At 38.0% G+C, this 17,862-nt stretch overlaps 1 protein-coding gene across 1 annotated transcript in view; it reads right to left on the reverse strand.

The window, feature by feature from the left end:
• Positions 1-17,862, reverse strand: part of LOC106882218 (uncharacterized) — a 63,650-nt gene that overhangs the window by 26,769 nt on the left and 19,019 nt on the right. The window lies entirely within an intron of this gene.

The following is a 17,862-nucleotide window of genomic DNA, read 5'->3' on the forward strand; positions in this document are numbered from 1 at the left end:
CTGAAATTCTTGTTAGTTAGGAGGTTTGGTCAACCCATTGGACATAGACTAAACCCTGTGTCCTGTTGTGTCTTTCCTTATAAAATACAGTGGTCTGTCTCATTTTAGTCTAGATACATACTGAAGACTATAGACAGTGAAGCTGATAGTGTTGTAGATGAGATCTACACTGGCAACTCAAATGATTCAATGACTTACAAGATTATTGTTTAGTCCTAGATGAGGTCTGATTCAGCAGATCTTTGACCAAAAGTATTCCTGCTTTGATCATCCTGTCTTTTTAGAAGCATCTAATCCATCTTACTCCTATCTTTTTTTTAATGCAGGTAGGATGTGATTTGAAGGATGTTTGCCAACTATTTTGAGCAGGTCAAATGAATAATCATTTCGAGGCTTCTTTGTTATGTTGTGAAGGTTACAGAATATTACTACATAGATGGTGTCCTTCAAGTTGATAAGTCGATATGATGAATTTATAATAGCTGACGTCAATGGTAAAACCTACTCTAAACAATCACATATACAAACACAAATGAAAGATATATATATAAATAAATTTATGCACCAAGTTGTCTAGACCAGGTTTACATGCAGTATGAGCTAAAATGTAAAATTCTTGGCTTAATAGGTTTGTTACTTCAGTATGGTTACAAAAAAGCTGCAATAGTATATTTAAAATTTAATCACTGTAATTATAAAGGGTATTGCAACAGAAAAGCCATATTAATGAAGTAAGGTTATTGAGTTTGGTGAATAGAAAAGTTCAGAATATGTGATGTAGTTCAACTAAATACATGTCTAATATACAAAGGCTAACTGTTCCCTGAGTATCAATGAGTGTAAAATATAAAAAAAAACATTCATCAGAATAAAATTTTACTAATTAAGAACACATAAAAATATCACTGTGTCAACCAGACTATTGGATGTTGTAATACACCTCTGGTCACAACACACTTTCTCACACTGTTATAGCTTTCAAATGATGCCACCCAGCTGGCTAGGTGAACAGGTCATCATCCACCCTGGATGGAACACCAGTCTGTTGCAGGGTTGCCCATTTACAGTTGAGTGGATTGAAGCAACATGAAACAAAGTGTTGGTCAATTTGTTACAAGGAGGAATAAAGTCCACCTTTTGCATGAGATAGTCCAAGATGGCCCTCATCACTTTGATGGATGAATATGGGTCCTTATATAAATATATCTCAACCAAAGCAAAGTACATGTTCAAATCATGCAGGCCAGTCAATGTGTCGTCTCAGCCTAGACTTCTTGACCATTGGACATTCTGTCAGCTCCACTGCCACCCAGTATCTAGTGGTGGTGGTGGTGGTCAGATAGTAGGATGAGATGTAGTTGCAGAAATGGTAGGTTAAGGCATAGGTGTGCAGATGATGTAATACCAAGTCAGATAACAGAGTATTCACCAAACGCTATATCTTGGAAATCTGCCGGCCCAATGGTTTCCCTTCATAGCAGAATTAATAGTCAAGACTATTTAAGCATTTTATCTCATCAAATTCATCCTATGTTTGTGAAACTGTTCCTGGAGAGAAACGCAATCTTTCAGGATGATAATGCACCAATTCACACAGCTAAAGTTGTTACTGAATGGCACGAGGAACATTCTAGTGAAGTCGAATATCTTATCTGGCCACCACAGTTCCCAATTCTCAATATTATTGAACATTTATGGTACATTTTAGAAAAACAAGTAAGGAGTCGATATCCTCCACCATCATCACTACAAGAACTAGAGATTGTTTTAGGTGAAGAATGGACAAAAATTCCTTTGGAAACAATTCAAACTTTGTACGAGTTCATACCCCGTAGAATTCAAGCTGTAATTACTGCCAAAGATGGTCCTACCCCATATTAAATTTGTTTGAAATTTAAAGGTGTTTCCATTATTTTGTCCAACCCCTGTATATTATATATATATATATATATATATATATATATAAATTCAAAAAGGGATAAAAATCTTTTACAAGAATTTTATCAGGAAGCCAGTGTGTAAAAAAATTCATAAGGGAAATTGCTATTCCCAAGAATATAATTATTCGTTTATATTTATATAAGGGGTATTACTACAGAATAATGCCATAAAAGAAAGTTGGTCTTCTTCTGTTGGTTGTTTTCCTCGCATTCGGTACTAAATGTGTTTATTTTGGGAAGTCCAGTGTGGCATTATTCTGTAGTAACGCTCCTTATATAAATATAAATATATATTATATATATGTATATATATGTATATATATATATATATATATATATATATATATATAAATATATATATACACACACACAAACACACATACGCGTGTGTGTTTGTATGTGACCTTGGCTTGACACCATGTATTGGCTGTAAATGAGCATCACTGTCATGCAAGTGACATTGTTTGATTCCAGTCCTCTGTGCCAAAAAAAAAAACAAACAAAAACTGGTCGTGGGAAAAATATTGCCTTGCTTGGGAACTCTAATGCATGATGCAACTAAACGCACCATAAAGCAATTTTGTTTGGCATGCTAGCAATTCTACTATCCACTGCCCTAACATTTATAATAAAGAGCAGCAATAGTTTTGTGTCATTAAACTATTACACGAAATAAGTGGTAGGAAGGTCAGCAAATGTGCTCACTGACACATACTCAACCTACAAACTAAGAGCAGCAAGAAATTTTGTGCACACCCACCACTGGACATCTAAGCACCAACACCACCTATGAATAAAAGCAACATCACACATGCTTGATGTCCACACACCAGCATGGCCACAATCTAATGACTGAAACAAGTAAAAGATAAAAAGCGATTTTATTTGCAGACTCGAAATTTTGTCAGCAGCTGTACAAATACCAAGGATTCACTATCATGAATGTTTAATGAAGTTATGGATATATATATATATATATATATACATACATACACACACACACACATATATATATATATATATATATATATATATATATATATATATATATATAGGTGTTGTATTGTTTGTAATATTTTGAACAGCGTTTAGGAGGTCTTTATCACTTTTGTTATCAATATAACCTACTTCATCAGACAAAAATTCAGAAACATGTTTATCTGAAACAGCCAAAAGACAAGTCAGTTATTTTCTCTCTCTCTCTCTCTCTTTTTTTTTTTTTTTTTTTTGCCTTTTACATTTTGTAAGTCTTCAAGTGTAATTACTTCATGTTAGAATTTGCTACCTGATGAAACCATGTCGTTAATTACAAAGATATCAATCTCCACTTCGAATGTTGAGAAAAAAAACAAAAAAACAAAACAAATAAAAAAAACCCAACCGAGCACTGTTGAAAATATCATTGTATTTACAATTGTATTTGGATGGAAATGGCTTTATCTTGAATTATCTCATAGCTTTGAGATTTCAATGATGTGATTCGTTATTTTTAGAATGACATTGTTGGGTAGGTGTGAGAGACTGAATCAGACCAGTTTGAAAGCAGGTACAATATTTTGGCTGGATGTGTCTGGTTTATATGCTAAAAGGTTAAGCTTACACAGTTGTAGTTTTTGTATATCATAAGACAACGAAAATAAGTACAAGACAAAACTTACAAAATTACAAAAAAAAAAAAAAAAAAGAGAGTATATTTTTCTCAAAAGGTTACTCTTTACTTGCTTCAGTCATTTGACTGTGGCCATGCTGGAGCACCGCCTTTAGTCGAGCATATCGACCCCGGGACATTCTTTGTAAGCCTAGTACTTATTCTATCAGTCTCTTTTTGCCGAACCGCTAAGTTATGGGGACGTAAACACACCAGCATCAGTTGTCAAGCGATGGTGGGGGGACAAACACAGACACACAAACACACATATATATATATATACATATATAAAATGGGCTTCTTTCAGTTTCTGTCTACCAAACCCACTCACAAGGCTTTGGTCGGCCCGAGGCTATAGTAGAAGACACTTGCCCAAGGTGCCACACAGTGGGACTGAACCCGGAACCATGTGGTTGGTAAGCAAGCTACTTACCACACAGCCACTCCTGCGCCTATTAGACCATAAAAGAACAATAATCTTGCCTTGCTTCTAGATATCAAGTTAATTCATATTAAAAAAAAAAAGGCAATATCAAGTGTATTCAAGCCTTAAGTAGAAGGTGCGTTCTGAAGTAAAGAAATACTCAGGGAGTCATTTCTCAAGATGTTTGGCTCCAAGCTGACACTTGACCAAGAAGTGGCAGTTTACTTTACAGTCAACTCGTTTAACCTTTTAGCAGTTAAACTGACCATATCTGGCCTGAATATGCTACCAGTTTTAAGTTCAAACCGGTCAAATCTGACCTCTCACACCTGCCCTGCAGTGTCATTCTAAAAGTAAACAATGACATCATTTGAAATCATGATGCTACGAGATAATACACGATTAATTCAAAACAATGTGAATAAATAAGCATAATATTTGACAGTAATCTGAATGCTAAAGGGTTAGATCAGGGGTTTTCAAACTTTTTGACTTGCGGACCCCTTTATATTTCAGGCTTTACCTTAGGGACCCCCTTATAAACGCTTATGAAATTTATACATAAATATTTGCTTAAAATAACATATATTTTTACATTTATTTAACAGTATTTAACAAATAGGTTTATTGTCAATTAAAAGATTTCGATTAAAAAGCATATATAAAATCAAATTGCCCATAAAAAGTATTTGCTGTCCACGGACCCCCCGTCTTGTCCTTGTGGACCCCCTGTGGTCTGCGAACCACAGTTTGAAAACCCCTGGGTTAGACTACTACAGTTGCTCAAACTGCTTGAAATAGCAGTCAAATCTCTCACATATCACACTGCTCTGTTGTCTCAAAAAAAAGGAAAAGTACATGGGACAGTGTTGTTTTAGACACATGAAAAGACAGGCTGGGTCGTGACTGACCACCTTTCACTTTAGACATACGTGGTCAAGTCTGATTTGGTTTAAACAGCAGAAAAATGGCAATGATGATTTTCATGCTTGCATTTGCTGGATGAAATTTCGAAATGGCCTCACTCCTATCATGTCTGACAATGATAATTTCTCTCTTTTATGAATTAGATTAGTCCTTATCACCTAATATCAGGCTTGTTAACAGATAACATTTTCTACCTTGGACCATCATCAGATATTATTATCATTTTTGTTGATACCAGCACAATTGAAGCGATTTAAGCATTAAAAACTTTACCCTTGTTTATGATACCATGCAAGCCAAATTAAGGAGTGTTTATGTGACCAGCTAAAAATAACAGCCAAATTTTTCTCAAATCCCACCTTATTGTCTTTAGATAATATGGTCCAAGATAAAATATTTGGAAAAAAATGGTCACTGGTGAAATAGGTTTCATCATACATCTGCTTGATTACAGCTGATTTGGGGCTAAAATCCAGTGTTTTAAACCCGGGTTTTGTCCCTGTTGATGGGTGTGGCCAGATCTACATCAATGCCATAGCAACTGAAGTAGGCAGGTGCAGCCCACCCCAACCTTTGGGCTGGCTGGTTCCCATTCCTCCTTTGCTATCACGAGGCTTTCTTTTTTTTCAATAATTGAAAATATAATAAAGAACAAAACAGTAAACAGGACACAAAACTTGCAGACAAATGTCAGTGGAGAAAACACTGCTTGAAAGAGAATGAAGCCAGTTAAAATAGGATGACTGGTGTAATTTTTATACAAAAAAAAAATGAAAGAAATACGAGAATAAACATAATAGTAAATATAACACCTTAAATAAAGAGGTCTGCTCTTCATGTAGAAAACAAAACCCAAACAGCTGAATGATTAATGCCAAAAAGTTGAACACTTAGCATAAATCCAAAGATATGTATGAAAAATAATAAATAAATGAAATAACTAAGAGTAAATGCATGAGTTAAAAAATGGTAAAGCAATGCAAAGGAAAGATATGGAAATATATAGTTTGATCAAGATGCATCTGCATGGGGAAAATACATAAAAAAAAAACTGTCGAGGGCTAATTTTAAGGTACCTGTTGGGAACAAAATCTTACAAGAAGTAGTAAAGGCAATAAAGTCAATGAAAGATAGAAAGGAGCAGTTGAAACACCAGCAGAAGCATTAAAAGCATTTAGAAAACAACGTAGATCAAATAATAGACTTATGTAATGTGATATATGAGAGTGGAGACATACCAATTGGTATGAAACAAGCCCCATCCGATCATGGTCAATGCCGGCCCCCTCTGGCCCATGCCAGTGGCACGGAAAAGAAAAAGCACCCTCTCAGAGTGGTTAGCGTTAGGAAGGGCATCCAGCTGTAGAAACACTGCCAAATCAGACTGGAGCCTGGTGCAGCCTCCTGGCTTCCCAGACCCCAGTCGAACCGTCCAACCCATGCCAGCATGGAAAACAGACGTTAAATGATGATGATGATGATGTTTTGAATTAATCTTCCATTGTCTCTGTAGCTTCAAGGTTTCAATGATGTGACTGTTTATTTTTAGAATGACATTGTTGGGTATTATCTCCGACACTATGTCGGAACGGCTAAGTGAAACCAAGCTGGTAAATACTCTCGGCTTTCAATGTTTTACATCACAAAATATATTCATTCTAGTGTGGCTGATTATACAGCAGCAACAAGCAATTGTATTTTTCTCAAATTGTCAAACAATTGCTTATTGTTTGAGGAATAATACCAATACATAGGCACAGGAGTGGCTGTGTGGTAAGTAGCTTGCTTACCAGCCACATGGTTCCAGGTTCAGTCCCACTGCGTGGCACCTTGGGCAAGTGTCTTCTACTATAGCCTCGGGCCGGCCAAAGCCTTGTAAGTGGATTTGGTAGACGGAAAGAAGCCCGTCGTATATATATATATAAGGAAAGATTTGCCAATGTTCTGCGCCGTGAGGACCAAAGACTCGAGGTATTTCGGGTTGCAAGACAGTGTAGGAGAGAGAATAGTGATGTTGTAGGAGAGAAATGTGTTCGCATGGATGATGGTACGCTTGCATTAAATGAGGATGCAAAGAAAGAGGTCTGGAGATGCCACTACGATAGATTGCTTAATAAAGAGAATGAATGGGAGAAAGAGAGCCTGCCTTATGTCGACCCAATAGAGGGACCAGCTATCCGAGTTGATAGTACCAGGGTAGATAAAGCAATTAAGAGTATGAAGACCGGGAAAGCCCCCGGCCCATCAGGAATCACTGCAGAGATGCTCAAAATATCTGGCAGTGTTGGCTATAGCCTAGTCACCCGTATTACGAACCAGGTGATACACGAAGGAGTCATACCCTATGACTGGTGTAGCAGCATCATAGTCAACTGCTACAAAGGTAAAGGGGACGCTTTAGATACAAATAATTACAGAGGCATCAAGCTGTTAGATCAGGTTATGAAAGTTACAGAGAGGGTCATAGCCCAACTAATTAGGGAGCGAATCAATTTAGATGAGATGCAGTTTGGGTTCGTGCCAGGTAAAAGCACTACTGATGCCTTATTTCTAGTGAGACAGTTGCAAGAGAAATACCTAGCCAAGGATAAACCTCTGTACCTGGCTTTCGTTGACATGGAGAAAGCCTTTGACAGGGTCCCCCGATCCCTTATCTGGTGGTCAATGAGGAAACTTGGGATAGAAGAATGGCTAGTGAGAGCTGTGCGAGCCATGTACAGAGATGCGGCCAGTAAGGTGAGGGTTGGAAATGAGTACAGCAATGAATTCCGGGTAGAGGTAGGGGTCCACCAAGGTTCCGTCCTCAGCCCCCTATTATTTACCATAGTCCTCCAGGCAATCACAGAGGAGTTCAAGACAGGTTGCCCCTGGGAGCTCCTCTATGCTGATGACCTTGCCCTAATTGCGGAGTCACTATCAGAACTAGAGGAGAAGTTTCAGGTGTGGAAGCAAGGTCTAGAACTGAAGGGCCTTAGAGTCAACCTAGCTAAAACCAAAATCCTAATAAGTAGGAAGGTAGATAAAACACAAACCCCTTCAGGTAGATGGCCCTGCTCAGTATGTAGAAAAGGAGTAGGTAGTAACTCTATAAGATGTACCCGGTGCAAGCTATGGACACATAAGAGGTGCAGCAACATCAAAGGCAGGTTAACTAGCAAGTTAGTTTTTGTTTGTGGCAGATGTTCAGGTGCAATAAAGACTGCAAACAAACAGGAAACAACTTCTATCTCATTCCAGGGTGAAAAACTAGAGGTAGTCGATAGCTTCCGCTATCTGGGCGACCAAGTTAGTAGTGGGGGTGGGTGCGCTGAAAGTGTAGCTGCTAGAATAAGAATAGCCTGGGCAAAGTTTAGAGAGCTCTTACCCCTGCTGGCGACAAAGGGACTCTCACTCAGAGTAAAAGGCAGACTGTATGACGCATGCGTACGAACAACCATGCTACATGGCAGTGAAACATGGGCTGTAACTGCTGAGGACATACGTAAGCTCGCAAGGAATGAAGCCAGTATGCTCCGTTGGATGTGTAATGTCAATGTGAATACCCGTCAGAGTGTAAGTATCTTGAGAGAAAAGCTGAACATTAGAAGCATCAGTTGTGGCGTGCAAGAGAGACGATTGCGCTGGTATGGACATGTGGTGAGAATGGAGGAGGATAGCTGCGTGAAAAAGTGCCACACCCTAACAGTTGAGGGAACCCGTGGAAGAGGTAGGCCCAGGAAGACCTGGGCTGAGGTGGTGAGGCAAGACCTTCGTACATTGGGCCTCACCGAGGCGATGACTACGGACCGAGACCTTTGGAAATGGGCTGTGCGTGAGAAGACCCGGCAAGCCAAGTAAGATCGTTGCCAGTGCCCCTGGACTGGTTCTTGTGCGGGTGGCACATGAGATGCACCATTTTGAGCGTGGCCGTTGCCAGTACCGCCTGACTGGCTCCTGTAGGATTTTCGAGCGAGATCGTTGCCAGTGCCCCTGGACTGGCTTGTGCGGGTGGCACATAAAAGACACCATTTCGAGCGTGGCCGTTTTCGTGCGGGTGACACGTAAAAGCACCCACTACACTCTCTGAGTGGTTGGCGTTAGGAAGGGCATCCAGCTGTAGAAACTCTGCCAAATCAGACTGGAGCCTGGTGTTGCCATCCGGTTTCACCAGTCCTCAGTCAAATCGTCCAACCCATGCTAGCATGGAAAGCGGACGTTAAACGATGATGATGATGATGATGATATATATATATATGTATGTATGTGTGTTTGTGTGTCTGTCTTTGTCCCCCCACCATCGCTTGACAACTGATGCTGGTGTGTTTGCGTCCCTGTAACTTAGCGGTTCGGCAAAAAGAGACCGATAAAATAAGTACTAGGTATTCAAAGAATAAGTCCTGGGGTCGATTTGCTCGACTAAAGGCGGTGCTCCAGCATGGCCGCAGTCAAATGACTGAAACAAGTAAAAGAGTAAAAGAGTAAAGGTATACGCTATACCATAGAAAGAACAATTGGACTACTCTTGTTCACTGTATCCTCCACCTCACCATCACCATCATCATTATCATTTTACATCTAGTGTACTCTATGTGTATGAGTTGGATTGGATTTTGTTGTTCATCATAATATGTGTTAGCTGGCAAAACACAGCAACAGAGAAATACCATCAACTCTGTTGTGGTCTATGTCTCACTGTGTGTGGAAATAGAAAGATCTTCCTATGCAAAAAGGATTAAAGAGTTTCTTTAACCCTTTAATATTTAACCCATAAACTGCTGGGATTTTGCTGTATGTAACACGAACTGCTGAGCCTATTTTGGGTAAAGGTCAACATCAATCTATTGCTCGAAAAAAATACTCAGTGTTTCTTAACACCTTCTGTGATTGGCTACACTGTTTCTGGGGTGAAAGGGTATCGTCTGCATACATTATATGTCATCAAAATTAGGTCAGATCATGCCCTACTTCCATGGCCTGTCGCACTGTGGCATTGACCACTGAGGTGGCCTATCGCAGTTTATGGGTTAAACTGGCTATATCCACCCTAAATATTCAACCAGTTTTATGTTAAAATAATGAGCTGGCAGAAACGTTAGCGCGCCGGGCGAAATCCTTAGCGCTACTTCGTCTGTCTTTATGTTCTGAGTTCAAATTCTGCCTAGGTCGACTTTGCCTTTCATCCTTTAGGGGTCAATAAATTAAGTACCAGTTGTGTACTGGGGTCGATCTAATCAACTGACCCCCTTCTCCAAAATTTCAGGCCTTGTGCCTGGAGTAGAAAAAAAAAAGAAAAAAAGAAAACAGCCAAATCTGACCTCTCACACCTATCCCACAATGTCTTTCTAAAACCATGCAGTCACATCATGAAAATGTCTTAGCTACAAGATAATGCCCGATTTATTCAAAACATTTAATAAACTAATCTGAATGCTAATGAGTTAACTTTTCCCATCACGATTACTTTATTGAATATACATGTCATCATGTCCCTGGCTCTATAGCAGTGCTCCACAACCTTTGTTCACTTGCAGTACACTTATATGCTTTTCAAAATTTAGTAACACACCTGAACTAAAAATATAACTAAAAGTATAGGGAAAAAAAATTATATTCAGATTACTCTGTGGCACACATAGCATCGTCCCGTGGCACACCAGTGTGCCACAGCATAGTGCTTGCAGAGCACTGCTCTAGAGAGAGTGTCTAAAATAAGGAAGATAAGAAAAATCCTTTCCCCCAGTAGTATACAGTAGACAATGAACACGCAAGAAAGATATATTATTGAGAATAAATACTCAATTGGTATGTTGTTGTTGGCACTCCGTCGCTTATGACGTCGAGGGTTCCAGTTGATCCAATCAACGGAACAGCCTGCTCGTGAAATTAAGGTGCAAGTGGCTGCACACTCTACAGACATGTGTACCTTTAACGTAGTTCTCGAGGATATTCATCGTGACACAGTGTGACAAGGCTGACCCTTTGAATTACAGGTAAAACAGAAACAGGAAGTAAGGGTGAGAGAAAGTTGTGGTGAAAGAGTACAGCAGGGTTCGCCACCATCCCCTGCCGGAGCCTCGTGGAGCTTTAGGTGTTTTCGCTCAATAAACACTCACAACGCCCGGTCTGAGAATCAAAACCGCGAGTCTGCTGCCCTAACCACTGGGTCATTGCGCCTCCACTCAATTGGTGTATAACGTATACAATGAACATCTATGTGATGTATGGTGTATTCAGTAGACTAAGAATACCTGATTAGTGTAAGGTATATGTATTTACTGATATAAGTACATCTGATTAATGTATGTATTACATACAATTATACAAAGGATGTCTAACTGATAGCGAATTATATTCTCTAGGATTAAATTACATTTAAATCTGCAATCTCAGCTGAAAAGTGTTGCCTCCAGAATAACCAGAGAGAGTTGGAGTGGGGGGGGGGGACAGTGAGAGCAGGTAGAAGAATTAAGAATTAGAGAATGAATGAGTAGGTAGAAGAAAAGAGAGAACAAATGAGCAGGTTGAAGAAACAGGCAATGAATGAGTAGATTGAAGACCGAGTGAAGAAGTAGAAGAATGAGAGAAAGAGAGAGAGTAAAGTAGGTAGAAGACAAGAGATTGCAGATTTAAATGTTGATCTTGAGAAACTTAATTCTATATCAGTCAGACATTTCTTTGTATAATGAAAGATTTTTAAAAATTCATAAAAGACTAAGCAAAATTTTTTAAAAAAGCAGATTGAAAGTGTGAAATATGACAATATAGCTGAGAGTAAGAGTGGGAGGAAGAGAGAGAGAGAGAGAGTGTGTGTGCATGTAAGGAAGTGACATAAAATGCGAATAAAAGTGTATGGGAAAATGTCATGAAAGAAGAGGTAAGAGAAGAATAGAGCGGGAAAGGTCGTGAGAGGCATAATAGTGCAAAGAGAGGGAAAGAGTAAAAGACTGCATAGGAAGGAATAAACAAGCTATGATTGTTTTAATTATATAAAAGTGGCAAAACCCAGATTTGAGAAACATGAAAAGAATCGACAAAGAGAAGTGGGGAATATTGAAAAACAAAAACAAAACATATATACAACCCATGCCAGCATGGGAAATGGAATATAAATAATATAAAAGCTTAATTAGAGGCAAGCCCAATATAGTTTAACTCAAAACAGCTTATAGATGACACAAAGCTTAACCCTTTCGATACCAACCCGGCTGAAACCAGCTCTGGATCTGTAGTACAAATGTCTTGTTTCCATAAGTATGGAATTAAAATCTTCCACTAAACCCTAGTCAAAATTTATGTTCCTAATACTACCTTTAATGATGACTAAGTTTAATGATGCCCAGTTCAAATGTAATTGGGCTCTGGTGCAGTAGGCTTAATCACTTTTGCTTCACTGTTCATTAACAAACTAACCATTAATTATCAAACCTACTAATTGAGATTAACTTCTTTTAATGGTTCAAAATTAGAAGTAGTAGGCTCTACAATAGGTTTAATCTCTAAAGGGGATTAAAAAACAGCTCTTCAGCCTTGCTGTGGCCAACTTTGGATTAATTCACACAGACATTCTGAAAGGTACATCATATTACTTATATTTATGAATGTTACTGTCAATGAAAGGCAATAACAAAATGAAATTTCACTTTCATGTACAATTAAAAATAAAATTTGTTTAACATGACCACTTCCATTACATATACAAAAGGAGGTAGAAAATGAAGATCACAATCTATCTGGGAGTAATGTTCAAATGAAGATATAAATCACAAAAAAGTCTTATTGAAACCTTCAAATTAAATTGATCATTTCCAGTTAGAAGATGGCAATGAAATATTTTACTTTATCACAATAATGGAAACTGAATTCTATACCAATTCTTTGAGTGTGCTAGAAAAATGCTAAGTTACAAAGTGTATTTAACTCTTTTTACTATTTAAACCAACCAAATCTGGCATTTTACATTTAGCCTACAATATCATTCTAAAAACAAACAATTACTGCATGATTAATTCAAAACACAATGTGAATAAATAAGCATTACATTTGACAGAGTAATTTGATTGCAAAAGGGTGAAACAAATACGATTCAAACATTTTCTCATCCATTTCCTCATCTTAAAATAATATTCAGTAATATGCAAGAAGTAGAATTTTTTTTCCCTCAAATAACTTAGCATGCCAACTGGCAGATTGGTTTGGATGAGGATCATTAAGCGATTATGTGAAATAAATACAAGCAATGATCTTTACAACAGATTTTCGATCATCATCATCATCATCTTCGTTTAACGTCCGCTTTCCATGCTAGCATGGGTTGGACGATTTGACTGAGTACTGGTGAAACCAGATGGCTACACCAGGCTCCAATCTGATTTGGCAGAGTTTCTACAGCTGGATGCCCTTCCTAACGCCAACCACTCAGAGAGTGTAGTGGGTGCTTTTACGTGTCACCCGCACGAAGGCCAGTCAGGCGGTACTGGCAACGGCCACGCTCAAAATGGTGCAATTTATGTGCCACCCGCACAAGAGCCAGTCCAGGGGCACTGGCAACGATCTCGCTTGAAAATCCCACGAAGGCCAGCCAGGCGGCCCTGGCAACGGTCACGCTCAAAATGGTGCATTTCATGTGTCACCCGCACAAGAGCTAGTCCAGGGGCACTGGCAACGATCTTGATCGAAAATCCCAGGGTGTCAAAAATAACAGCTTTGTTTTCCAGATGGCATACCCATCTTTGTTAGGAACAGAATAAAGAGAAGATTCATGAAAATGCTGTTTATGTTACAGTGAAAGGAGCTAATAAATTAATCAACCCAAATGAATGCATTTGACAAACATCTTCCATATATTTCTTAGAAATTTTAAAGGATGAGATCAAATTAATAAGATTGAACAAATTAGAGTTCCTTAAAACAAAAAAAATATTTGAGATCGACAAATTATTACTACCAATTTATAACAAAATATTTGCAGAGTTAAACCTTTTCTTTCAGTAGAAAGGCATGTCTTTACTTGTAGAATGCATAAAAAAAGACGGCCATTAATGAGACAAAAGATTTTCTTGACGATGATGACAATACTGAGCGTGAGACAATTCTTACTGCTGATGCTTCTGAATGTGCAGCAGCAGGAAGAATGTCTCAGAAGGGAAAGTCTATAGCATAAGTTTATCATACATGAAACAGCACTCAGAGAAGCTGGAACGATAATAAGTGGAAGACAAACATTTTCTTCAGGTGAAATCGCTGATACTAGAGATTTATTATTAAAGGAGAAAAGCCTAAGTTTCATATGCGGTTCATACTTTGTGCTCAACAGCTGTTTCAATAAGATAGACGTGAAATCTTTTATCTTTTACTTGTTTCAGTCATTTACCTAAGTAGTGACACACCACCACAGAGGAGGTGCATAATTGGAGAGGGAACTCAGCAGCCACAATGATATAACAACTAAAGTAACTTACTAGTGAGCAGATAGTAGAATGAAGAATTATAGAACAATTCATATTTTTAAAAGATCTTGGTGTTCCAGGTAAGTTTTTTAGTGGGCCTGCCTATTATCACAATGGCTTTAAAATAATTCACAAGCCTGGTAACACCATCAGTCTTGTTAATACTCTTAGTAGACTAAAATCATTTGTTCTTTCCTGTTTTGCAAGTTACTTGGCAATCCCACTAGTGTTGCTGGCATGAAAAAAAAATATCCAGTACACACTGTAAAGTGGTTGGCATTAGGAAGGGCATCCAGCCATGAAAAAAGAAAAAAGGTGACATGGAGTACAATGCAGCCCTATGGTTCAATAGATTCTGTTAAACTTGTCCAACCCAAGCCAGTTTGGTAAACAAGCATTTACTGATGATGATGTAATGGTGAATTAATTTTTGCTGGATCACAGACAGTTGAAGATATCAAAAATCATTTCTACACATCTATTGTTTATATTTGCTAAAATAATTGCATTGTTGGAAAGTTTGGTTGAGACTAACTCTTTTAACAATTTGGCAAGCATTCATCTGAACTAACTGCAGAGAACGATCTTTAAGTCAATGAAAAGAAGCCATTTACTCTTGAACCTTATGAGAAAGTTCTTTTCACAATTGAGATTGTTTATGGTGGCCTAATTTTGGGAGACATATTGAAATTTTTTTCAGATTTTGTGACATGAGAGCTAAATTCAGATTAAAAGAACTTCCTTGCACTGATTATGTGGCCCAAATTACAACGTTGGGAAGGATTTCACATAGACTGGAGGTAAGTATGAAATACTGAAAATGTATAGATTATAGTTGATTCAGTCACTACCTGGATTAAGGTTCCAGTAGGCATTTGGAAACATTAGAAATGTCTATTTTCATCTCTTCTAGATTTGATGTTCCAGTCACAGTGGACACTGGACTAGATTTCATTCAATTAAAGAACTGCATAGATTGATTTGGTTGCAAGACCAATCTATAGTCTACTCTGTAGATTTGGACTACCAATCAAGCCAAAACTATGGTCCAACAGAGAGAGCTGTGCAAACAATCAAGTCTATATTAAAAAATTTACAGCCCATCAACTGCAATATTTAATGAGATGAGAGTTTACTAACGATTCTTTTCAATTGCTCTAGAGCCACCACTTAATCATGAGGTCACATGAGAAGTCAGTGGCATAAGCCTCTTAACAACATTATCACAATTACCAGATGTGCTTTGAGAAGGATATAAGTAGTTATTTGTTTAATTGATGTCAAATGAGCTTTGTCATTTACATATTTACATATTCTATCCCGGCTGTGTTTCTGCCAGCATAAATCAAATAATGTGCATCTGCAGCAAGTGAAATTTCCCACAATTATTGTTCTTGTAATAAATATATCATTTGTCCAACCTCATAAAATGGTTTCTGACAGGTCAACATCAATTTCTCCAACCAATACTGCAAACAATTTCCAACACCTCACATACGTTAATGCTATTAAATCATACTAATCCTTAACAGTAACTTACGTACTGACACACCGTCATAGAGGATGGTGCAGAATTGGAGAAGGAACTCAGAAATCACAATGTTATAACGACTAATGTGATTTACTAGTAAGCAGGTATAGTAGAATGAAAAATTAGAGAACGAGTGAGAAGGTAGATGAATGAAGTGTCAGAAAACAAGTGGAAAGAATGAAGAATTCGAGACTGAATGAGGAAGTAGAATGGTGAAGCTAAGAGGACAAGTGAAAAGAAAAATGGAAAATGTAAGGTAGGGGGAGTTAAAATGAAGGGATAAGGACATTCGGGCGAGATCGTTGCCAGTGCCGCTGGACTGGCTCCCGTGCAGGTGGCACGTAAAAGACACCATTTTGAGCGTGGCCGTTGCCAGTACCACCTGACTGGCCTTCGTGCAGGTGGCACGTAAAAGCACCCACTACACTCTCTGAGTGGTTGGCGTTAGGAAGGGCATCCAGCTGTAGAAACTCTGCCAAATCAGATTGGAGCCTGGTGTAGCCATCTGGTTTCACCAGTCCTCAGTCAAATCGTCCAACCCATGATAGCATGGAAGGCAGACGTTAAACGACGATGATGATGAAATATCAATAAAGGATGAAGACAAGTGATGAAAGAAAAGCAATCAGGGGAAAAAAGACAGATTGAGGATTGGGAAATCTAAGCGAGTTGAGTGACAGTGAGAGGAGATCATAAATAAAAGTAAAATAAAATGAGAATAAAAGAGCGTGGGAGAATGTCATGAAAAAAAGACTTAAAGAGAACAATGAACAAGGGCCTGGTAGTTGCAAAACAGTGTACAGAGAGGGAAAGAACAAAAGACTGTATAGAAATAGACAAGATAGGAGTGTTTAATGATATAAAAGTGACAAGACCTCAGTGTTTATTTAAATAAAAAGGATTATTTATATAGCAGTCACAAGGCATGAATGTTTAGTGATATAGGGCAACACAGACTTCAGAGTCATGAAGGGACAAAGTGGAGTAAAAATATTGAAAAGATAAGATAGGGGTGTATGTGTATGTATACATAAATATATTATTGACAGCATGTACTCAATATGTGTGTTTTGTTTGTTTGCTGGTAGACAGCTGTAAAATGCCTGAAGGAAGACTGATAGGTGAGACAATTTGCCCCAGATCCCATTTGGAAATGATGGATACCGATATTTTGCCATTTTTGTGGCTTATCAACATCACGTACCTGATTTGAACCAGGAATGAACTAGTTAATATGTATAGTTACACTATATGTAACTAGTGTAAAAAAACATTTTTTGCCGATATGCCACAATAATGCATAATTACGATTAAATTCAGTAATGAATTAAAAGCTGTGCTAGTGTTGTAAACACTAGTGCTTTTAGAACTTTAACACCCAGTGCAATGAGAAAGGCGTTCTTCAGGTATTTTACCATGGTGAACTGGTGAACAAACAGAACACATACATTGAGGATGTGTGATTGATAATGTTTATAGCACTAGTGCTGCTTTTAATTCATTACTGAATTTAATCTTGTGTATGCATCATTGTGGCATACCAGCAAATGGTCTTTATTTTACTTATATATAGTCATAGACCAGCGATTCAGTATACCCTTGGTTTGATTCCGGTACACGGTGTTGATAAACCACGAAAATGGCTAAATATCAGTATTCATCAATCCTGAATGAGATCTGAGGCAAGTTGTCTCACCTATCTGTGACTTTTCAGGCTTTTTAACACCCAGTGCAATGAGACAGTCATCTTTCAGGTGCTTTACCGCAGCAGACCAGCAAACAAACAAAACACGTACATCAAGTGTGTGTAGTCGATAATGTTTACAACACTAGCACTGCTTTCAATTTGTTCCTGAATGAATATATATATATATATATATATATATATATATATATATATATATAAATATATATATATAATTAATCAAAGGACATACTAAGTATGTCTACGTGCTTAAAATAATAGT

The sequence above is a fragment of the Octopus bimaculoides genome, chromosome 24 (genome assembly GCF_046866305.1).
Source record: "Octopus bimaculoides isolate indiv1 chromosome 24, ASM4686630v1, whole genome shotgun sequence".
Classification (NCBI taxonomy): domain Eukaryota; kingdom Metazoa; phylum Mollusca; class Cephalopoda; order Octopoda; family Octopodidae; genus Octopus; species Octopus bimaculoides.